The sequence below is a fragment of the Castor canadensis genome, chromosome 9, assembly GCF_047511655.1.
Source record: "Castor canadensis chromosome 9, mCasCan1.hap1v2, whole genome shotgun sequence".
In the NCBI taxonomy this organism is placed as follows: domain Eukaryota; kingdom Metazoa; phylum Chordata; class Mammalia; order Rodentia; family Castoridae; genus Castor; species Castor canadensis.
The window spans coordinates 9,428,275-9,453,014 of record NC_133394.1 but is presented as its reverse complement, the minus strand read 5'-3'; the positions used below and the strand labels follow the sequence as shown (position 1 = coordinate 9,453,014).

General features: G+C 45.6%; 1 long non-coding RNA gene across 2 annotated transcripts; it reads right to left on the bottom strand.

Moving 5' to 3' along the window:
* Positions 1–1,097: 1,097 nt before the first annotated feature.
* Positions 1,098–24,049, bottom strand: LOC109691473 (uncharacterized). 2 transcript variants are annotated; one of them, XR_012435580.1, is made up of 4 exons: positions 23,473–24,049; positions 22,485–22,745; positions 13,190–13,456; positions 1,098–1,551 (listed from the first exon to the last, which is right to left on the bottom strand). It is a non-coding gene; the product is annotated as an uncharacterized lncRNA (long non-coding RNA). The 2 variants fall into 2 exon arrangements; XR_002212874.2 differs by lacking the exons at positions 1,098–1,551; positions 13,190–13,456 and adding an exon at positions 19,972–20,198 and having other exon boundaries at positions 23,473–23,762.
* Positions 24,050–24,740: the final 691 nt, after the last annotated feature.

Sequence of the window (24,740 nt, the reverse complement as noted above, 5' to 3'; positions counted from 1 at the left end):
CTAATAGGAACTTACAAGGTGCTTTTGTTGAAAAACAAACAAAAACAAAACAAGCAAACTGCAACAACAGCAACAAAAACCAGAGTCCTCATTTGGGCCTGCAACCACCTAGACAATAACTAAAAGCTTGACATCCCTGCCTCCATTTTGTGTCTGTCTCCTTCATTCTGAGCCATTCTCTCTTGCAGTTGGCTTTGCTGCCATCTTGGAATCCAGGAAAGGCAGGACTGATAGATAAACAACCTTTGACAGCAATGACTTCTGGTCAAGAGACCCTACCTGACCCAGTCCTGAGATAAGGAGCAACTGGACCGCACATGACTGGTCCAGCAAATGTCTGTGCAGGCAAGATGGGTTAAATGTGTACCTTGCCTCTTCTGCAGTATGTCTTGCCACCTTATTTAAATCTCCTTTTTCTGACCTTCATCACTACACATTGGATATATCTAGAGTAAGTGACCAGACCTAACACATAAAACCCAGTTTGGGGCAGAGCCTAAAACTCCTGTTTTACTTGGTCTCTCTGCTACAGTGGAGTCAAGCTCACACGGAGCTCTGGTCCCCCTCCCCCATTACAATCGCCTGAACAGCCACTGGTGTCGGTTATCTTTGTCCAGTGCACTTCTTGCTTCGACACCCCTTCTCAAGCCCCCAAAAGTTGTCTCATGCTTTGCAGATGTGGCCTGCAAGCCTCAGCACCCTTTGAGTGCCTTGGCTGGATAAAGCATCCTTTCTGAAGCAGTTGAGCTGAGCTCAGGTGGTGCTTGAGAATTTCTTTTCTAGTAGGCATCCAGGTGAGACACGGGTGCAGACCACATGCCTTGGACACCTCAATAGCCCACTTTTTTCAGACTGTCCTCACCTCCAAGGTTTCTTCAGTTGACGGAGACCCTAGTACACCACCCATGCTGTGGGCGTTTCCAGAGCTGATGGAGTGATTTCATTTTTCACCAACTACTTCCTGTCCCATGTGACATTTGCTCTTTTTTTGTTCTCTGGCCTTCTCTCCCCTTTTCCTTTGCGCTCTTCCACCACCAATTCTCTTCACAGTAGCCATCCCCTCAAAAACAAACAAAACCAGAAAAGCCCACTACTCCTTAAGGTAGTACTTGTTTTTATTTGTTTATTAAAGTCCAAATCCTTCCTGATGCCTCCCTGGGGATGGGGGAAGGGAGGGCTTCTCTCAGCCTCCCTGGTTGCCTAACAACATGTCTCCATCTTGACAAGTCCCTGCCCCTGCCAAGATGCCAACTGATGTGCACACAACAAAGGAAAGTGACACCACCACTCAGCTCCCCTCTTAGAAGTCCTCCCAGATCCCCCTTCCTGATTAAGCCTCACACTACTCCTCCAGGATCTCATGGCACCGTTTCAGGCTTAATCCCTAATTACATCCAGCCCATCGCCTTTGGAATCGGAGCCATGGTGGTCTTTCTTTGTCATCCTTCAGACGTTGGGCTGTGGGAAACCATTCATATTCATGTGCCTATGTTCACTTTTGCCACACGTCCTCTTCTTTAGACTTCAGAATGAAGGGTTTTCCCTTCTCTCCTGCAAAAAAGAAGGTGTTTGCTTAATACTTTCAAGCTCCCCACTGACAACCTTTGTTCCCTCTCTATATTTTCATGAGTTAACTGTGTCAGGCCCGAGCTTGATAAGGGGACTTTATCACAGGAAACAGAAATACTCCCAGATCAGTCATGTGTACTGGGAAGGATATAGATGAAAACTCCCTTCCTGGACCAAATGAGGAAGGAAGGTTTCCCAATTCACTTTCTGTAATGTTGAAAGAAACAGTAGAATAGAAGATGAAGTGAGAGACATAGAGAAAAAACGAATTGCTCTAAAGAAAAAGGCATTATTGCAGTGATACTTACAGAGGACAGACAGGGTGAGTCACCCGCCATCAGCATATTAGCAACACAACAGAAAATCATCAGATTGACTTTATAAATGGCACGCCATTTTACAGGCCATGCCAGTCACAGAGGTAACTATATGTTTAAATGTACATAATGTATGTGACATGTAAATGTGTCTGGCATGCACACACACACACACACACACACACACACACACACACATACACACACACACACACAAAACTCAAGGCAAAAGAATCCAGGAGTTTGAACACACTGAAGAATCTGAACACACTGAGTCAGAATATGTGAAAAGATGGACTGCATTGCACTGTGGTCTCCAGTACCATAAACACTAGTCACTGGTGATTGTTGAGTTCTCAAAATGTAACTAGATGAATTGAGATGTCCCATGAATATAAAATTAGATTTCACAGACTTAGTATTTAAAAAAGAATATAAAATACCTTAATAATTCTTATTTTAACTATGTTTAGATTATTTTTAATATATGAGGTTAAATAAAATATATTATTAACTTTCCACTATTTCTTTTTACTATTTTAATGTAGCTACTAGAAAATCTTAAATTACATATATGACTCACATTTGTGGCTTGCATTATACTTCTATCGGGTGCTGCTGGTTTTGAGTTTAATGTTTGTTAGGTCCTCTGACCTATGAAATTGCTAAACCTGTGCTTACATGTATAAGACATATGAGTTCTGGAACAGTGAGTGATCTGAGGGCAGTATTTCTGCACTGACCAGTTCTGGGGCTGGCTTTCTTCATACTGTAACAACCCCTGCCAAATAATGGAAACTGAGGCATCTCTTGGTCACCTTCTCTACGAGCCTCTGAAGATAACTTCTCTCATGTTTTATCAAGTCAACTGCAATCCTTAAATCAGTCATCAAAAAGGAGAATGGAATTAACATGATTGGCTTAGTAATCATTTCACAGACTTAGTGTGAAAGCCAATCATGTTAATGATTGATGTAACTTTGGATGAGAAACAGAGGCCACCTTCACCCATGGCAGAGGAAGACCACAACCACAGAATCAGTGCTCCCACCATTGGCTGCATGGGCAGTCATGCTGTCTGCTGTGGGTGACCTCAAGTAACATCTGTCATTACCTAGTCTTCATCTCAATGTAGAAGAAAAATCCGTAAGCTAAGTCTTTGTAGGTAGGAGGATGCTTGCCGCACTGCATTGAGGAGGTTTTCAGGTTTTACTCAAATCCATTTTTATTTTTAGAATGTGAGTAGGATCATCAAAACTTCCGAGTTGAGCTGGGCATGGTGGTACATGCTGTAATCCCAGCGTCCGAGAGACTGAGGAAGCTCATGAGATCACGAGTTGGAGACCAACCTGGGCTACATAGCAAGATTATGTCTCAAAACAACAACAACAACAAAAGACTTCCAAGCTGTTCCAATCAGTTCAAATCTTTTAAAACATTCTTTGTGAGGCAGGACGTGGGAACACAGTCCTGGAATCACAGCTATTTGGGAGGTGGAGGTAGGGGGTAGAGGTCCAAGGCCAATCCTGGCAAAAGTGGGAGACCACATCTAAAAACCAAAGTAAAAAAGCCAAAGGACTGGGGGCATAGCACAAGTGGTCCAGCTGAGGCCCTGAGCTCAATCCCCAGTCCAAAAAAAATGAAAATGAAACAAGACATTACTTGTGGTTGTTTCTTTGCACAGCATTTTTTTTCTTAAACCATAAAAGAGGAGGACAGAAAGTAGTAAGATTGCAAAAGGCTGTGTAGCAGTCAGAAATGCTATCCTCCTAGGAGACGGGATTTTAAGGAATTCCTGGATTTTTCTGTATCTACTGTGGAGGTCTCCACAGTGAGGACGAGGGTCATGTCTGTTACACTACTTGTAGCCGCTCACTCCACGATATAATTTTACATTTCAGCTTCAAGCAGGAGGGTTTCAATAAACATGAAGCAGACTGACACTTCCCAGATTTCCGCAGTTTCTTTTACACCAAGAAGCTACATTTGGAGATTTCCAGACACATGCTATAAATGAAAACTCAACGGGAAGTTTCTTTCACTTCCTCTACATCTGACCCATATTTCAAAACTACACGAGTGGATCATAACCAGGGCTTCTTCCCTTGCTACCACTATTTGCAGCATGTTTTCTGAAGACTTTTTCTCCTCTGTGGCTTTAAAAGCCATTGAGAGGATTGTAAACATTGAGAGACTTTCTGCAACTGGAAATGAAATGGCAATGTTCTCAGTGAGGTGGCCAAATGACATAGTTCCAGGCTGCCTACTAATCAGAAAACCATTAACCTGAAAAGTCACACCTCTCACTCCTGGCATGGGGTAGATGGCTCAGTGCTTTCATAGCTGGTCAACGCTGGGGATTTTAATGTGAGCAGCCGTTGGGTGGTTACATCGTCCCCATCCATCTAAAGGCATGACGTGGTTATGGATTAGGTGTAGTGTGTGTAACTCCTATGGTTCGAATTTATGGCAGAACTTAAACCCCGTGGTTATAGCGTTAAGAGGTGGGGCCTTCGGGAGTGATGAAGTCACGAGGGACCCAACCTCATGAATGGGGTCACTTGTAAAATGACTCAGGGGCACTAAACAGACCGCTGCCCTTCTGCCTGCTACCACTCGAGCACAGTGCTCAGCTTTTTTGTCACGTGAGGACACAGCAAGGTACCATCCTGAAAGCCAAGAGCAAGCCCTCAACAGATGTTGAATCTACTGGCACCTTTATCTTGGACCAGACAGCCTTCAACCCTGTTAAAAATAAACCTTTGTTCTTTATAAATTACCCACTCTAACGTATTTTCTTACAGGAGCACAAAGAGACTGCGATAGTAATATCGCTAGCTTTTTGGAGAATGGTGGCGTATATTCTTAAGTCCCTGCTGTAGTGAGGAAAGACCCATCATATCCCAGCCTGTATAGACTGTCTCTCACTCTAGGCCCCCATGTAAATACAGAACATCGCCTGGCATTTTGGAGCTCTGGAACTCAGAACAACTGATGCGTGCCTAGACCATATGTATGTGGTTTTGTGTTTAGCAAAAATATATTTCACAGGAGCTTTTCTTTCCCTTTCAGCTTGACTTCCAGAGGGTGGAGGGTGAGATGGTCCCACCGGAACAACTACTGCCCTGCTATCACAGAGGGCAAGAAGGCGAAGAAGAGGATTGGCTGAAGGGCAAATGTGTTCATTGGGCTTAAAGATCTGAAGCTGAAGAACAGTAGGCAGAAAATGAGGAAGCTGCAGGTGCTGGCATTTACATCTTTTTTGTTGGCAGACTGGGGTTTGAACTCAGGAACCCATGCTTACTAGGCAGGTGCTCTACCACTCGAGCCATGCCCACTGCCTTCTTTGCTTTGGTTATTTTTGAGATGGGGGTCTCACTTTATGCCCAGGTAGACCTGGACTGCTCGCCTCCTGTTCATGTTTCCTGAGTGCGTGATGACAGGTGCACACAACCATGCCCAGCCTTTTACTGGTTGAGATGGGGGGTGTCTCAGGAACTTTTTTGCCCAGGCTGGCCTCAAACAGAAATCCTCCAGATCTCTGCCTCCCACAGATTACAGCCATGAGCCACTGCACTCAGCCTGGCATTCTGATCTTTAGCAAGGATTTATAACTGAAGTACAGGGGACAAAGGAGAAATTGTCACATGGCTGAACTGAGATAATAGGGCATGACAAGGTCTGGGGTAAGAGACTACAAACCCTTCCTACAGGCATTCAAATTTTAATTTTTTTAATTTTATAAACACCTAGCTCTCCAAATAAAATGTGGCCTCTGGCTGCCAAACATGGTTTTATATCAAAGAACAACTGGGGAAATTACTGTTTTAGAAGGTTTTGGGTGTTTCTGCTTAAAAGTCAACTAGTAGCTCAAGCATGGTTGAATATGCCTGTAATCCCAGGACTCAGGAGAATCATGAGTTTGAGGCTGGCTCAGGCTGCACAGTAAGACCCTGTCTCAAAAACAAACTAAAAATAATAATCAGTGAACTATTTGGGCTTCAGATAAGATACAAAATGTGGCAGGTGCTAAAACTCATCCTTGGTCTTGGATTAAATGACATAGTGCATGAAAGCTCACACAGGTATCATCACCTAATGGTAATTAATGGTGTCAGTAGCCACACAGTCCTTCCTGCATAGCAGGCACTCTTTATGCATTTTAAACTATTAACTGATTTAGGCAGTACTCAAAACAACTTCATCACATGGACCATGCCATCGTACAGATGAGGAAATAAAGGTACAAAGGCCACTGCTGGGGAGTGGTGGAGGTTGTGTTTGAACCTGGACAGATATTCACTCAACACTTCTCTACTGAACTCAGTAGGATTTGAGCCTCAGAAAGGTTTCAATGGCTAACCATGATGAAGAAGGGTGTATAGTGTATAATTGCCCTCACTCAGTCACTTGGTTGATTTAAAGCTTACATTTCAAACCTTCCTTTAAAGTGCCTCCTACAGTAGGAAGTGCGTTTTCTCACAACCCAGTGCACATGTACGCGAGGTACCTGGAACACACACCGATTTTTCTATTCTGCACCATTTTTCCTTTGGTCATGAGTAATTTAACTGATTCCTAAAATTTGGAAATTATTAAGAAAAGAATCTTTTCTCACTCCAAGTGAACATATGGTCAAACAGTGATTGATGTGATATACAGGGGAAAAAAAACTTCATAAAAATGATTGCAACTGCCTGATTTTGACCTTCTAAAGATAAGCATTAGCGCACTAGCAAAATAGTGAATTATGGGCTGGTAGAGTGGCTCAAGCAGTAAGAGTGCCTGCTAGCAAGAAGGAGACCCTGAGTTCAGATCCCACTGCCACCCACTAACGTGAATTAATGTCCCCTTCGCAAGCACACATGGCTCTTTCACAATTATCATAGTCAAAAAAAAAAAAAAATACACAGACACTAACAAAAGTACAGGTTCTGTCCCTGCAGTGAAATCTTACATTATCGTCCTCCATTCAAACATTGCTCAACATTTCTAAGTTAAGGAGGCAGGATAAAGGGAACCCACTTTGCTATTGCTTCTCCTTTTCTTCTTCTCTTTTCCTTTCTTTCTTTTTCTTTATTTCTTTTTCCTTTTTCCTATCTTTCCTTCCTTCTTTTTCTCATTCTTTAATTCAGCAAATAAGTATTGACCATTTCTAATGCTGACACATTCCCAGCCTGCCAGAGCTTACAATTCTAATGAAGGAATGAACCAAATTGGACACCCAGCCTGGTCATTTATATCAAGATTCCTTTTTTTTGGGCAGCACTGGGGTTTGAACTCAGGGCCTCCTGCTTGCTAGCAGGCACTCTTACTGCTTGAGCCACTCCACCAGCCCTTTTTTGTGACGGATTTTTTTTTTTTTCGATAGGGTCTCATGAACTATTTGCTTGGGCTGACTTCAAACCGCAATCCTCCTGATCTCTGCCTCCTGAGTAGCTAGGATTACAGGCGTGAGTCATATGTTAAGACACCAGACATCTAAAGTAAAAACAAATATAAAAAACATATTTTTAAATATAAACAAATATAAAAACCAGTATTTCTCAGGTGTTATTGTAATTTTTCACTGGAAGATTTTTGCATGGCAGCCAAGAAGGGAAAGCACATGCTTTGTTTGACTTCCCAGCAGCTTCTCTTCTACTCTCCAGGTTGGCCTCCTGTGTCTGCCCATCCTGTGCCAGAATTACCGATCGCTTCCCCCTACTCTACCCTCCCAAAACATGGTTTGAAGAGGAATTCCTGCAGAGACTGACAGAAACAAGGTTGTGATTACAAGGATAGGTTATCTTACAATAAAAATAAGTCGGTCAAGAGCCCATTTCAGAAATACTGCCCTTTAAGTCTGCCTGGACAATTAATAAGGAAAATCACAGGTATGCAGTCATTTCCCACTGCCCATGGGCCAATACAGAGACCACATTCTAGTATTAACAACACAGCATAGGGACCAACTAAAATGTAAAGGCTGCAATCACCTGGCACCATTTTTGTCAGAAATAAGACTATAACTTATTTTCTGTTGCCCATGTTTAAAAACGTACATTCAATAACCCAACCTTGGGGTTGCCGGAGTCACCTGTTCCAATTCTCTACAGCCAGTGCATAAAATATGAACCTGAGCCACTACTGCGCTATTCACTCTGCTCCCCATGTCTGTTAACTGAGAACTGACCACACCAAGCTGAGAACTGGCCACACCAAGCTTGTGAAAAAGCAGACCACTTGGGGCTCCCCCGGAAGCATGGGCTATTTGCCAGAGGACAGTGGAAGGAGAGAATGGTCACTCTTTCATCTAGAAATTCCACTTCAAAAGCTTATTCTGGATATTTAATTGCAGATAGGACCGATGAATCACCTACAAGAATATTCACTAGCCATTATTTATCTTCATATTTCATAACAGAGGCAAACTAAAGTCTCAAAGTTGGAGATTATACAGGATGTGAGACTCCAGATGAGGGACAGCAAAATTATACTCCGTGGCCCAAAACTAGCCTGCCCACTGTTTTTGTAAATAAAGTTTTTTTGGGACACAAACATGCCTATTCACTTCTGTACTGTCTAGAGCCGCTTTTGGTCCGACAACAGAGTTGAACAGTTGTGATAGAAACCATAGATAGCAATAGGAAATTTCCTATTGCTATTATAACTAAGTTGCCTCAAAGTTAGTGACTAAACAATACCATTGTTCTCTTATAGTTCTGGAGGTCAGATGTCCTAAAATCAGGACACTTCCAGGAATGTATTCCTTTTTGAGACCTGAGAGTAAAATCTGTTCCCTTGCTTTTTTTTTCAGTACTAGAGATTAAACTCAGGGCCTCACACTTGCTCCACCATGCCCTCAGTCTGTTTGTTTTTAGTTTGTTTTTGAAATAAGATCTCACACTCACTGCCTGGGCTGGCCTCTGACCACTATTCTCTGGATCTTCATCTTCCAAGTAGCAGGGGTTACAGGCATGAGCCACTATTCCTGGCCTGTTTTCCTGGCTTTTCTAGCTTCTAGAGATCACTTGCATTCATTGGCTTGAAGCCGCATCCGGCATCGCATCTCACAGTCTTTATCTCTGACTTCACTCCCTCTGCATCTCTTTTATAAGGACCCATCCAGAAAACCCAGACTAAAATCTCCTGTCCAGATCCTAAGTTTACTCACATCTGTAGCCATCTCTTTTGCCACGTAAAGTGCATATTCTCAGGTTCCAGTCATTACGATGCAGACATAGCGGTGGGGGCATTGTTCAGCCTAACACACTACACAGTTCACAGATCCTAAAATGAGTCAACAAGTAAAAGGAAAGAGGAAGACACTGGTCCCCAGACTCCCCTTGAAAGGTACCACCCCAGTGCCCCTTTCTGGACATAATATCTTGTGTTCAATCACTGACCTGTCTGTAGACACTCTCAATAAATCACAGTTCTATCAAATTGGTTGCTGTTTAATTGGGAATTTTTTGGCTTACATGTTGGAGTGAGTAAGGGGTAGCTAAATATTCACTCTGTGAAAGAATACAAGAGCAAGATGTGGCTTTGAAGTCAGAGGAAGAGTGTGAAACTGGTAGCAGTCTTCAGTAAGGATACAAAAACCCCTGACGGTTAGCTCTGTTCCATTTCTACTGAGCAAGAAATGAACTGTGAGGCTTAACTGTGGTGTTTAAAGCAGCAATTCCACCAACTTGGATTATCACCTCAGAAAATGAGTCCAGGAAGGGATCCTGTAGAGCAGTTTCCAGTGAAAAACTGTGTTCCACTTTGAAGCGGAGTCAGATGCTTATCTGGGGAACGTCAAGTGCAAACCATAGCACTGACCATCTTGCAGATGTTTGTCCTGCCGCATCTGCATTTGTTGATTGCACAATTGATTGGGTTAGTGGGTGGGTCATTTGGGGCAAGGTTTTCCACCGACATCTGATCACAGTGTGAAAAACAACCCATCCTCAGGCTGCTGTGTGGACCTTTCTCCGCCAGAGGAACACCATCCCCGTGTTCAGTCTAGTCCCCTAGAGCCAGGACTCCTCCTCGTGCCTCAAAACCCCATTGCATGCAGGCTCCTGCCCCAGTGAAGACTTGGACCTTCTGTTTAAACTCCATCTCAAGTCTTGTCTGCATCTTCCATGTCCACCATGATGACACAAGGGCTCCTTGCTTCTTCCCTTCTCCTCTCCCCTTCAGCTGGCTACACACATGGGCATACCCTTCACCCTGATGCACCAGCTCCACCCCTGTCAATTCGCACACCTGGAACTGCTTCCCCTCCACCCGACTCACCCAACTACTTCTCAGACATTGCCTTTGACCTCTGCAGCCCTGGTGGTTTCTGGAGTCAACTCTGTCTTGGTGCCCTGTTTCAACCAGTCCCTGCAATTCTGTTACCTCCATCCACCCTCAGCAGATCCACCACCCCGCCCACTTCTTCCAGAAGAAAAGGGGTGCTTCTAAAAGAGAATGCTGGTAACATCTACCAGCAAATCTGCACACCCCGCGGCTTCCACCTTCTCCCTTCCCTCTGGTTATAACACACAGGGTCACTCTCATCCTGTCCTGTCCTCAGGACTCCAGAGCCCGCTTCAACTGCTTTCTTACTGATGAATTACCCCTCTTCTTGTCTTCAGTCTCCCCTTCCTGTGCACTCTTCCTGTCAGCATTTAAACATGTCCATTTTCACTCATCTTAAAAGTAAAACCAAGCAGAACACAGTGGCACACTCCTGTATAGTCCCGGCTACTTGAAGGCATAGGTAGGAGGATCATGATCTGAGGCCAGCCAGGGCAAAAGCTCGAGATCCTGTATCAAAAAAAACAAACTAAAAACAAAAAAGGACTGGGCACCAAGCCTTTATTTCACGGGCCTTTGATGGACAGTTCAGGTCCTCCTGCCTGTTTCTTGCACACAGCTCTGAATGAACTACAGTGCTCAACTAACTCGTTGTGCCCTCTCTCCCCTCCACTGGAAGCCCTCTAGGCTTCCCATTGTCCAAAGACAAGACAAAGACCCACCTGGGCTCAGGGGGCCCACTGACCTGGACCCTCTGCCCTCACTCCACCCACCTTGTGCTGTACACCTCACACCAGGGCCACTTCTCCTCTTCCCTCCCTCTGAGACACCTCTCCTCCCCCTTCCCCACAGTGTCTAACCCATGCTTAGGCTGCCAGTCTCAGCTTCAATGTCACTTCTTGAATTTTCTGTAGTGGGTTCACTGACACTCCCCACCCCATCCCTACCTCAACAGTCACTATTCCATGTCCTAATCCCTGGAGACTGTGACTGTCACAGGATGGCAAAAGATGGGAGGAGCTAAAGATTTTGAGAAGTTGTTTTTCCTGGGCAAGGCAGGGGCCATGTCTTCTTGGTTGGTTGCTGTGCAAAACACCATGGGCTGTGTGGCTTTAACAACAGACTTTTCTCTCTCTCTCCATTTCTGGAGTCTGAAGTAAGACATCAAGGTGTCATCAGGGCTGGGTTCACGTGAGGACTCTCTTCCTGGCTTACAGACAGCCGCTTTTGCTCTGTGTCCTCATATGGCCCTTCCTGGGTGTTTGTGCAGGGAGGGAGGGAGAGAGAGAGAGAGAGAGAGAGAGAGAGGGAAGGGGCTGGATCTGGTTGTCTTCCTCTTCTCACAAGGGCACCGGTCCTATAGGGTTAGGACCCCACCCTTAGGCCTTGCTCAACCTCATTTCCCTCCTCAGGGCCCCATCTCCAAATCTAGTCACACTGGCAGCTGGAGTTTCAGCCTATGGCCTCAGAAGAGAAGCACAATTCAGCCATGACAAGTCCACAGTGCAATCACATGTGTTCTAACAACACAGACACCCAGAGTACTGAAGGAGGAGGCAGTGTGACCAGAGGTGAGACCAGCATGGCGCAACCACTGGGGAGGGACTGCGGGAGCCACCAGACAAGGCAGAATCAGGGAAGGGACTCTGGCCCTCCAAACAGGGAGAGAGTAACTTTTTTGCTGCTTTAAACCATGAAGCTCGTGACAGATGATTTGTTACAGAACCACAGGGAACAGCTACACTTCTGTGACTTCGCAGGTAAGGTTAGGTTCCTGACACCTGCTCCCACACATCTTGCACTGCCCTTTCCTGACTCCAAGTTTGTTCAGGTCACACGGTCCCTCAGACCTGCAGGTTGCTGAGGATGGGGACTTGGCCTTTCTTGCCCACCACTGCTTCCCTAGACACACAGTAGGTGAATAAACCCACAGGAGCTTGATGAGTGCATGTGTGAGTGTTGAGGCTGGCTTGGCAGGGAGGGGCTAGGTAACAGGCTGCGCTAGGACGACACGCTGGGAAGCTCTTCCCTGCAGCAGGCACGCCAGCCTCTGAAATAATTAGGTGGAGGCTCCTCTGCAGGCCACAGTGGTGGCCTTTCTGGAGCTAAGTCCCTGTGCTGTGACCCTGAGCGCGCACTTTTCCTAGGAACTTGAGCTTTGGCGCCCTCTGGCGACAGGAATTTGTTGTCTCTTATTCTCAGTGTTGGGATCCCGGTGCCTCTGTGTTCTGCTGTAGAGGATTTTCTCATTAGAGTGAAAAGAAATCGACAGTTGTGTAATGAAACTGAAACTGTCTTTAACGTTTCCCAAAGCATGGAGCCTCCGAGGGTTCAAAGATATTCTTTGAAGTGTTTCGTTTGAAATATTCACATTTTTTTAATGGAACACTAAATTTCAGGTTGTGCTTATTGCTATGCTTTTCTCTTTAAATAGCATGGGTTTTAATTACCCTTTGGATAATTATAATACCTTTATTGTGATTGAAAAACAAGCTGTTCCTTTTAACCGACCACATACAGAAAGAGAGCGCATGCCTTGCTTTTGGTTCATGAGGAGCCTGGGTCTGGCTGTCTGGCTGCAACAGACTGGCTTTATGTCCTGCACTGTGGGAGCTGACACTGGGCTACACCGTCTCCTGTGCGTTGCAATGCCAGTCCGTCCCTCGCTCAGCCTCACACCACAGCCATCATTCTCGAAGGGTCATTTTAAGATGATTTGAAAAGAGGAAGGAAACAAAATTTTCTTTCTCACTGATTACATAATCATGTTTGGGATAATTTACCATAACTTCTGCTTGTTTTTCCAAATACCAAATTGGTCTGTGAACATTTTAGTTTGAGGGTTTTCTGACCCTGACCATTTTGTCAAATAAACAATTTGCTGTTTACAGGAACTCAGCACTGAGTTTCTTTGCCAAATCAGAGAATCTTTTCCTAATGTAAATATCCACCTCTGATTTTATTTGTCTGGTGCATTTAGCGTTTTGCCTTCCCATCTGCTCCAAGCACCGAAGTCTGTATATTCATACCTGATGTCCCCTGACAGTGAAACCTCTGTTGCCACTGGTTCCTGGAAGATGCCACTGCTTGAAAGTTGATTCTTCAGCTGCTGATGGTTTCACAGGTCACTTGATTTGGGGTTTTCTTGAGGCTGGGGATGGAACCCAGGTCCTAGTGCTTGGTAGGCAAGGGCTCTGCCACTGAGCTACAGCCCCAGCCCTGGTTTTCCATCTTTTCGGGGGGAGGAGGTGTTGGTTTGGTTTTCTTGGTTTTTTGTTGTTGTTGTACTGTTTTTCCTAAGGAGAAATGGGTTCAGGAAAAAGCTATTAAAATGGATCGGGAAGTGAGGATATTATGTTAAGATCTTAGGAAGCCATAGAGCATGATAGCTCATATAGATTCTAGAGTCAGAATGCTTAGTTGAGGGCACAAATCCCCACTTACTACTTCTGTGTCCTTGGGAAAGTCACTTAACCCTCTGTTCCTCATACTGCTTATTTGTAGAATGTAAAGACAGTAACTTTTAAAGTTTCCATGAGAAATGACCCAAAGTTATGGAGCACTTAGAATAGTGTCTGACACACAGAAAATATACGGTGTGTGTACATGCACACATGCACACCTCCTGACCAGGAGCAATGAGGACGGCTCCTCTGCCCTTTTCACCCTTTCTGCCTGAGCCAGAAGACTCACGTCTCTGAAGAGAAAGAGATGTGCTAGAAAGGGACTAGATTCTGCTGTCACATCTGAATTGACTTGGGTGCCTACAGAGGGCACTTCCTGGGACAATGAGTTGTCTTGGGGAGCAGTCATTCCACTTGCTTCAATGAGTCCAAGTTATTTCTGTCTAAGCAACTGCAAGTTTGAACTTGCCATTCACTGAGATGGGGAAGAATGTGGATGGTTGGGAGGGAGTCCAGAACTTCAGTGCTGGACATGCCAGGTGGACAGACACATTTGAAATCCAGTGGGCCCCTTGAGCAGACTGTGGGCAGAAGTGTGGCTTAGAGCCATAAATATGGAGGCACCAGAATAAGGATAGCTTTGAAAGTCACAGGAGATTGAGCCCTGGGGCACACCAGCACTCCCAGACCAGCTAAGAGACAGGAGCAGCAGCCAGGAGAGAGGAAGGGAAATGAGATGCTTGAGGTCAAAGAAGCCAAGGGAAGATACATGATCAGGCTGGGTGTGGTGGATCATGCCTATAATCCCAGCTACTTGGGAGGAAGGCATGTTCTCTACAGTTTCCTATAATGAGATCCTGCAATTTTCATATAATTCCTCTTTTATGGTGAAGAAAAGCCAAGGACACCTGGGTAGAAATCATCACAGATATCCTTAAGTTATAAAGAAGCATACTTTTGAAGTGTTTTTGTTTGCTTGTTCTCATCAGCAAAACCTTTCCGTTGGTTCAGGGTTTAGTGCCTATGACTCAGTGGGGCAAGAAGGTCCTTTTTCAGCCCCACTTGGGACCAGAAGAAATTGTCGAGATGTAATCCTGAGCCACCATTGTGTAGAACTGCTCCATTTTCCTAACTTTACATTTCTGAGATAAAAGTCTTGCTGTCTTTAACAACACTGGTAGCTACGTCAGGAAAAGCGCACGGGGACTGTCTTAGAAGATTATGAACTATGGTTAGAGAGTGATCTACTCCCCTCAAGAACCAAGACAACAGGTTGACCAAATTGTTCCACCATCTTGAAAGCCTGTCACACAATGCCAAACATCAGTGTGGTTAAACACCCAGACGGAGTTGTTTATCACTTAGTGGGAGAGCAGTAGGAGGCCATTGATTGGGTTTTCCCCTTGATGGAAATCCAGAAGGTGTCAGGCTTCACTTGCTTGTGACCACAAATGCAATTTCACCTGTCTTCATATGCAAATCTCAGTGATTCCCGGGCATGAGGGGCTTGACATCAGAATTTTCTGCTCTTAACTGTTTGTGGGAATCCCCAGAGGAGGTATTTATAGTGCTGAAAGTTGCATGTTTATAGAGAGAGGACCCCGATCCTGTCCCCAGAGAAGCATGTCCAAGCTGAGTGCCTCTCCACCCGCCCAAGCCACTGCTCTGCCTGGGTGCCCCCTGGAGCCCTGTCACCTCTGGTGCCTGTGGAGCTGGCTCTGAATTCCACATGAGAAAAAAACCTCGACACCCTGAGAAGTAAGAACATTCCCTGTGAAGTTGGAGGGTTGTGACCTCCAGGGTCACAAAACTTAGTTCGGGCACAAAACCCTTTTCCGCCCTGGGTGTGAAATTGAGCTGTGTGGATGGGAAGAGCCCAGTTCTGGAAACGAGGCTCCTTCAGCGCTTTTACAGCACCCTGTTTCTGTCAACATGAGTCCTGGGGCTTCTTCCTCCAGGACCATCAGATGCTGTGGACAGACTGATGGAGAGAGATTGTGTTCTAACAGTCGTCACAGCGGCCTGTGAGTCTCCTCTGTCTCCAACTGAGACGCTTCTTTAAAAGATGGTTTTTAAGCACTGGAAATATTCTGTCCTCTAAAATAACAGCCCAGTAAGGATTACATCCAATCCCAGCCAAAGACAGAAATTATAGGGGAAGTGGGAGCCAAGGCTGGAGCCCTTGGAAATACATCTCACCACACCCCATAGGCCTCTGTATCCTCAGACCCCAGAGAAAACCCACAGCTGGCTCGCAGTAGAGACTTTCATTCTGGCCTTGACCCCGTCTCCAAGAACCCACGAGGAAGAGAGGGGCTCCTTAAGTGGAGGCCAGCAGAATTTTCTTCTTCACCCTGCTTCCCTCAGCTACACACTGTTGGGCTATTTTGCAGAGAAAAGGGGTTCAGCCATCCATAGCTTTTCAAGAACAGGTCAAGTTTACAACAGTGGTGTTAGGAAGAAGACATTTGCTTTCTTTGTATACTTCTTACACACCAAGCACTGGTCTAAATTTTATACACACACACACACACACACACACACACACAAGTACGTTGAAATCCATAAGTTCTCATCCATGAGCAACACCACTAGTTTGAAGCCAGAAACCCTACACAGTGTCCAAGCCCGGGATCTTTGTCTTGCAGTTTTGAAGAATGAAAATCACAGATGACAAGAGAGAACAAAGCAGGAAAGTTTGTTGAGAAAAAGAGAGCAAGCCAGGGAGACTTCCCTCAGCAGCTGGGAGGGGACCCAAGAGAGGGTTGTGTTGGCTCCTGTCTATGTTGCTTCAGGGACCAGAATTCAGACAAAGCCCCTTATCCCGATTGGCTGGCAACCATTCAGATTGCTTTCTTGGGCCAACCAGGCACCTCCATGATTTGTTTACGTGTGTCTTGCCCTATCAGGACTCTGATCACTCATCAGACAATGGCTAGGATTTGCTGAAGGGTTTTCGCCACATTCCTGTAGATGAAGAAGTAAGCCATGTAGTCTCTGCGCCTGTGACTTTCCCACAGAAACCCTGGGAGTCTCCAGGCCTGCTCTTTTCTCACAGAGGGTGAGGGTGTGAGGTGTGAGTCTTGATGTGTCAACAGGGACCACGCCCTAACGGCCTGGGTTACCTCTCCCTCCTAATCTGGACCACCAGCATAGCTGCTGCTATGAGGCCCTGGTTTCACTTGATCGTGGGGCTCCCAGGGCCTCCCTCCTCCCAGGGCCTCCCTCCTCCACCCCTAAAAAGCCAGGACTACCTGTTGTCAGGCAGGGTGATGTTCCCTCCACCAGCCCCAAGGAACGAGCAGGAGGCTGACAGCTGCCTGAGAGCTGGAGGTCCTGAGAATGATTCTCTCCCACCAGAAGGTGATTAGTTCAGAAACCAACAAGGTTTGTCTCCCAGTAATCCTCTGGTTCAATTTACCACCAAGTAATTTCACTAAAAATGAGCTCAGAACTGAAAAAATAAAATGGCCATTAAAACTTTTATTACAGTTCATGCCTATTGGCTATTTTCAAATCAAATCTCTTTGAAATTTTATTCTTCAGGTTCTTTTTCCTTCATCAGTTGGGCCTGTTTGATGGATTATGTGAAATTTCACTGAGAATTATATTGTTTTTAACTGCTCCCCCCAAAAAAAATAAGGTCTTCATTTTAACTCTTCTTGTCCAAAAGGAACACCAAATTCAAGACAGAGGAAAGGAACTAAGAAAATTTCCTCCTTTTCTTCAGCATTATTGTAGATGGATTTTAAAAAGAAAGAAAGAAATTAGTTCAGCCTGGCATTGGTGACTCACACCTGTAATCCTAGCTACTCAGGAGGCAGAGATCAGGAGGATACCAGTTCAAAGCCAGCCCTGGCAAATAGTTCAAGAGACTCTATCTCGAAAAACCCTTCACAAAAAAAGGACTGAAGGCACAGTTCAAGTGGTACAGCACCTGCCTAGCAAGTGTGAGGCCCTGAGTTCAAACCCCAGTACTGCCACAAAAAAAAAAAAAAGAAAGAAAGAAAGAAATTAAAATGCTGGTGAAAACTGACACCTGAAACTCACAGGCAAGACAGGAACCCTCCAGGAACTGTGAATGACCAAAGCTGTGTGACAAAATGGCACCAACACAACCAATTCCCTTTGCATCTCATTTTGAAGGATGCAAGGTAGATGACTGATGTCACTGTTTCATTATCCCTGTCCCTTATGCATATTGCATTATGAATTAGTGTCATGATGCAAATCAAAAGCATCCTGAAAGGGGACCTGGAGCCACTGGCTCAGAGCTGCGGCACTTCCGTCAACTCAAATGCATCATCCTTGCGTTAGCTCACTGGCTCCCCGTACCCAATGACATCAGAAGCATTGGATCTGGAATCTGAAGTGACAGGACATCCCTGCGCTGCATATAACACTTAGGAGACTAAGCGACTGGAAAGCGAGCCCGCCCTTTGGGGAATGGCTAACCAATGGGAGCTGGCCGTGATGATGTCATGCCTTTCTCCCTGGAGTGTCCTTGGTTAAGCAGAAACAGAAGTAACCATTCTGTCTCTGCTCGAGGAGTTTGGGGGTTCCTTCTGCCTGAGCGACCACCAGCAGCGTACAGCCAGCTCAGTGAGCTCGGGAGGTTTCTTTGATGATTACTTCCAGAATGGCAAGGGTTTTAACTGTGGCCCCAGGACAGAGTCCAGAAAGACAGATGGACCATGGCTGCCTCAGAACAAGAACTCTGATTTTAGGGTTTGCCAGCATCCCTGGGTTGAGTGGGCATTGCCTGCAGTGTGCCAGGCAGAGACTGTCCAGCTAACAGAGAGGGTGGTGACCCTCCTAAGATCAGGATGGGTCCCAGCGTCTGGTCTCACTGCTCCAGTCTGGTTCACCTGACCCACTCCTCTCATCTTCTCAAAATAAAAGCCCTACAATGTTGTCTTTCCAAATTTCCTTCCCACTGCTCTCTACCCCTTGCTCCAGCCTGGCCCAGCCGTTCCTTCATTCTGTCCACCTCCAAGTTGTCACCTCTGAGCTGTCCACCTCCGAGCCCTTTTCTTGCTCCTTTCTCTGCCTGCAATGTTGTCTCATGGATGTCCAAATCCTACCCAGTGTCCAGTGAAGCCATCAGTATAACTGTCCTCATCCCTACTCCCTCCAAGAGACGAACTCTCCTAGCCTACACATGGAAAGCGGTGCAGAGCGTGAAATGCTGTCCTTTCTGCTTGTGAGTTCCTCAAATGACTCTCACACATTTTAAACCGGTGTGACAAGATTCTCTTTGTAGTTGGAAGGAGCTGCAGAGGAAGTAAGTTTTGATGCAGCGGTTGTCACACTTCGGCATGCACCAAAGTCACCTGGAGGGCTGCTGAATACTGTCTGTCCCCTCTTCTCAGTTTCTGGTTCAGTGGGTCTGGGGTGGGGTCTGAGAATTTGGATTTTTTCAGTGATGTCAAGGCTGCAAGCTCAGAGACCACACTTTGAAGACTGCTTGCCTGGTATATTGTAAATATCACCATTTAAAAATAAAAATGTCAGTTGAGCCAGGCACCAGTGGCTCACATCTGTAATCCTAGCTACTGAAGGGGCAGAGGGCAGAAGGATTGAGGTTTGAAGCCAGTCTGGGGGATATCAAGACCCTATCTTGATAAAACCAATCACAAAAAAAGAGCTGGCAGACTGGCTCAAGCAGTCAGAGTACCTGCCTAGCAAGTGTGAGGCTCTGAGTTCAAACCCCAGTGCCACAAAAAAAAAAAATGTCAGCTGGGCACCGGTGTCTCAGGCCTATTACTAGCTACTGGGGAGGCTGAGATCAAAAGGGTTGTGGTTCAAGATGAGCCTGGGCAAATAGTTCAAGAGATCCCACCTTCAAAATAACCAGAGCAAAATGGACTGGAGGTATAGCTCAAGTGGTAGAGGGCCTGCTTTGCAAGCACAAAGCCCTGAGTTCAAATCCCAGTCCCACCTACAAATTAAAAAATTAATAAAAATGTTGTATTAACTCTTTTAAGTGTATCTACTAGAATCCAAAAACCAGAGCAATTTGAGACACTATGACCCATTTTTAAGTACAAAACTAAGCTCTTGACAATTGGAAATTTTACATTGCTTTTTCTCCTTTTAATTTCCATTCTTATTCTCCAATAAGATTTTATGCTAATATATCTTATTCTTAATGATATTTTATCACACCATATATATATATGTGTATATTTATATACACAGAAATTGAAATTTATTTAAGTTCTCTGAAACTATTAGGCTCTGAGCATTTAAATTTTTTCTGAGGATTAACTTTATAACAATTAGTAGTAGTCAAGTGAACAAAAACAGCATAACTGTATATAAATGAATTTTTGTTAAATTGCTAGTAAATAGAAAAAGTGAATTTTGTTACTAATATCTTTTAGTGAGATAGGACTTCCTTTTCAATTGCCATTTTTTTATTAATATTACTGATATTAGCAAAAGTTTTCATTGTGGATCTATTCCTCTTTTTATTTTTTTAGACATAAGCAAAGAATATTGTTAACATTATTAGTGGAGCTGGGAAGGGGTGGAGGCAGCTGTACTTCATCCTGACTGCCTTCTGAGTTCCAGGCCAGCAAGCACAGTGAACTGACACCCAGAATTATTCTTCCGGATCTCTATTAGTCTCCTTCAATGCAGTGGAAAGAAAAGAATCAGAAACCACCTGGCTCACAAAAGGATTTGTTGCCGAAACATTTGAATCATTTCAGTACTGACACCATTTTTTCAAATTTCCCCTTTGTTTGATGCATGGCAGGTTTGGTTGGTTTGCTGCTTTTGTCTTTTTAATTATGTAGGACAAGTGTTGACCAACCAAGGCCGGTTGGTGCCAGTCAAATCCTGCCTGGCCTGTTTTTGTACTGCACGCAAGTTAAAAATGGTTTTTCATTTTTAAAACATTGTAAAAAGGCCATTTAGGTGTGTGGGGAAATAGACCTTTGTGTCCTTAGCTTGTATGTGACAGAGTCTAACCAGTTCTTCAACTTGAGAACACACACACAAAAGCACATGCAAAGAAATGGTGTGGGGCCCACAAATGCTAACCTACACACTGTCTGCCTCCTTCTTTCCAGGTAGTTTTCTGCTCTTGACCTAAGGCAAGGTGGCCTGGTAAGTCAGGGGGTGGCACCACACCTTGCTGTGTCAGGTGGAAGGCCTTTCTGAAAGGAGCTGTTTGCTTCCAGGCGCTGGAGGTACCGATCAGAAGGGCACATATGGCAAGTTTCCTGGCATGATGATGAAATACTGGGATGATTAGCTAGCAGGGTTCTCTCTCTCTCTCTCTCTCTCTCTCTCTCTCTCTCTCTCTCTCAGTGGTACTGGGGGGTTGAACTCAGTCAGCCACCAGCCACTCGCTAGGCAGGTGCTCTACCTCTTGAGCCCTGCTTCAATCCTTTTTTTGCATTGATTATTTTTGAGATAGGGTCTTGTAAATACCCAGGCCAGTCTGAATATAATCCTCCTATTTGTGCTTCCCTACATAGCTGGGATAACAGGCATATCCCACCCTGCCCAGTCATTGGTTGAGATGGGGTCTCACAAACTTTTTGCCTGAGTTGGCCTAGAATTTCATCCTCCTGATCTCTGCCTCCTGAGTAGCTAGGATTACAGGCATGAGCCCCCATGCTCAGCCTTGGCTCAGAGTTTTACAGGTTCCAGTCCATGATCAGGTGAGCTCATTGCTTAGAGACTCAGGTGGGGTGACAACATGAGGGAACACTTGGTGGAACAAACTGCTTACTTCACGGCCAAGAAGTGAAAAAGAAAAGGAAGGGGACAAGGTCCCACAGTCTTCAAGGGCACAGCCGCAGTGACCTTAAGACCTCCTACTCGGCTCCAGCTGTTAAAGGACCCACCATCTGGAGACCAAGACTTTACCACATGGGCCTTTGGGGGATAGTCAAGACTCAAACCAGAGCAATTGGAATCTGGAAAATGGCTCTCTGCCCGTTGTGCATAACAATAGTATTTTAAAACAACAGCAGACGTTCGCTTTGCTGGCACATCTGTAATTTGGGCAGGGCCCAATGGGGAGAGCTCGTCTCTATCCCACACTCCACAGGAGTGACTTGGGCCAGGGACCTGACAACACACTGCCCACTGCCAGCTGGGAGCGCACGTGGGATGGAGGCCCCAGGCACTGGGCCCTGTGAAGGAAAGAATTAGATAGCAAGTCTGACTTCTGTCTTAGAAAGGCCTATTTGTGAGGTCAGTCCTCAGCTGACATTTGGGAATTGGGGTTCCAAAAGGGTTTCCACCAACCTAACCAATAAGAGAGGTTCACTATGCTTAACTTGCATATACAAATGATGGTGTCATACTGAATACCTGCTTCCCTTCTGGGGCCTAGAATCCTGTAAGTGTGGGACAGAGTCCCTGCGTGACTAGTTCATGGTAGAAACCTCAGGCACTGTGGTGTGAAGCGCTTCTCCAGTAGAGAACATGTCACATGTCGTGTTACAAGTGACTGCAGGAGCCGGGTGCTGGTGGCTCACGCCTGTAATCCTAGCTACTCAGGAAGCAGAGATCAGGAGGATACCAGTTCAAAGCCAGCCCTGGCAAATAGTTCAAGAGACTCTATCTCAAAAAACCATTCACAAAAATAGGGCTGGTGGAGTGGCTCAAGGTGTAGGCCCTGAGTTCAATCCCCAGTACCTCAAAATAAAAGAAAAAAATGACAAGTGATTGTTGGAGAAATGAAGTGTGTCCATGTGATTCCAGGAGGAGAGAACTCTGGGAAGCTGTGCCCTGTTGCACCTAACTTTGCCCCGGTGCCTTCCCTTTGCTGATTTTGCCTTGTGTGTTTTTGCTGTAATAACTCTTAGGCATGAGAACACATATGCAGAGTTCTGCAAGTCCACCCAGTGGATTGTCATCCTAGGGATGGTCTTGGGGTCCCCAAACAACACAGTACCTTTCCACGTGAGCCTCTGCACAAGGCCTGGGCTTCCATGTGGGGTTCCAAAAACAAGCATCCAAAGAGAGAACCAGGTGGCAGGTATACTGCTCTGTGTGACCCAGCCTCAGAAGCCATGGAGCCCCACTCTGCCAGCTCGTTTAGCTGAGACATGCACAGAGGCCCACGCAGGATCGAGCGAGAGAAACAGAGACTTCTTCTGGTGGGGATGCATCAGTGTTCCCAGAGAGCTTGTGGGGGGTCGGATTAAGACAAATGCTGGAAAATAAAATCAATCATTTCCTTAAAACTCTGTGCTCACATACCTTCGCAATACCTCTGCATACCTCTGGTTTGGGTTCTCTAGTCTGAGACACTCGCACACTGAATGTAACACTGGCTTTGAAGTCAAAAAGACTGAATTGGGGTCCTGGTTCCATGGCTTCCCATCTGTGTGATCTGAGAAGAAAAGTCTGAGATTTTGTTGTATGTAAATACCCCAGTAGGCCATAAAACATAAAATATCTGGACATAGTGGTTCATCCCTATAATCCCAGCACTTGGTAGACTGAGGCAGGACAGCCAATTTGAGACCAGCCTGGACTTTATTGTAAGACCCTGTCTCAAAAACAAACAAAAAAAACCCACCTTATATTCTTTCAGGGTGCTTTCCCCTCCCCTGCTCTCTCCTAAAATGGCCTTCCTGGGTGTAAGAGAGATGAACTTCATGTCACTGGCTTGTCTGTCATGGGGACAGCCAGTTCTCCAACTGAAGATGTGGGATAAGATATAGGAGACAGGTCAGATCTACAGGAGAGAAGGAGTTTTCTAGCTTTGTGTGACTCCAGTAGCAAAATGCAGCCCTCCGCCCCTGGGTTGTCCCAGTGAGGCTGTGGTCCAGAGTTCTGTCTCTGCCGACATTCGCTCCCTCACTGATAAACAACCACCCCATCCCCCACCCTGGCGCCTGTGCATGTGCTTGCCTCACCCCCCCACCCCCACCAACCATGCTGGGTGAAGGGCCAGGCCCTGGCTCTGGGCTTGTCTCCGGTGTCATCTGGCTGCAATCTGCTGGTGTCTAGACCACTGGTGTCTCCTCTTTCCCCAGCCTCACACGTTCAAACTGGCGACTGCCAGCTCAGAAAGTGCAGGGCAGGCCATGAAGACCAGGGTGGGGCTGGGGTGGGGAGCTCCTCCCTCCTCAAGGCATCTCAGCTCTGCTGCAGAAGCCTGGGCTTCTCCCCACTTTCTCCTGCTGCCTAGCTGGTGTACCCCTGCTGTGGGGCCACTCATCCAGAGCACAGAGGACCCCAGGGTGAGCCCACAGCTCCAAGGCAGCTCCCATACAGTGTGGGAGCTGAGGGCAGCTCAGGAAAGTAAACTCAGCTCCCGTCTCCGAGGAAGATGGTTTTTCTTGTCCATGGCTGATCAGTGACTGGGTGGAAAGGGCCGTGGATAATTTCAACCATGAGCGCTGGTTGTAGGTTCAGAGGGGTTGGGATCAGCTGCTGGAGATTCAGAGCCCCATTAGGACCATTGAGAATTTACATTTTCATTTATCAGATATGCATGTGGCTTTTACAAATTGGCTGTGTAAATGCTGGATTGACAAAGATTACCAAAACAGACCCAGTCCACGTGGATCTTGCATAAGAGGGGGAACAAAAAAAACCAAAAACAATCACACTTGGCACATTAATATGCACAATTTTTACGTCCTTAGGTATCATTCAAAGATAAAATTTTTAGCTGGAGGTATGGCTCAAGCGGTAGAGCTCTAGCCTAGCAGTGGGAAGTCCTGAGTTCAAATCTCAGTACTACCAAAAAAAAAAAAAAGATTAAAGTCCTGAGTACAAACCTCAGTACCATCAAAAAATTTAAATAAAGTAATAAAATTTTTTTAAATCACCCAAGTGTCTGGGGATGTCGCTCAGCTACCATAGAGCACTTGCATACATGCATACAGCTCTGGGTTCAGTTCCCAACACTGAAAAAAAAAGCCACACAAAACTTGGCACCGGTGGCTCACACTGTAATCGTAGCTACTTGGGAGGCTGAGATCTAGAAGACCATGGCTTAAGGCCATCCCTGGAGAATAGTTCTGGAGACCCCATTCCAAAATAACCACAGCAAAATAGACTGGAGGTACGGTTCGAATAGTAGAGCACTGACTTTGCAAGTGAGAAGTCCTAAGTTCAAAACCCCAGTCCTACCAAAAAAAAAAATCACACAAGTAAATAAACAAGTACACTACATAAACCTAGAAAGAACTGC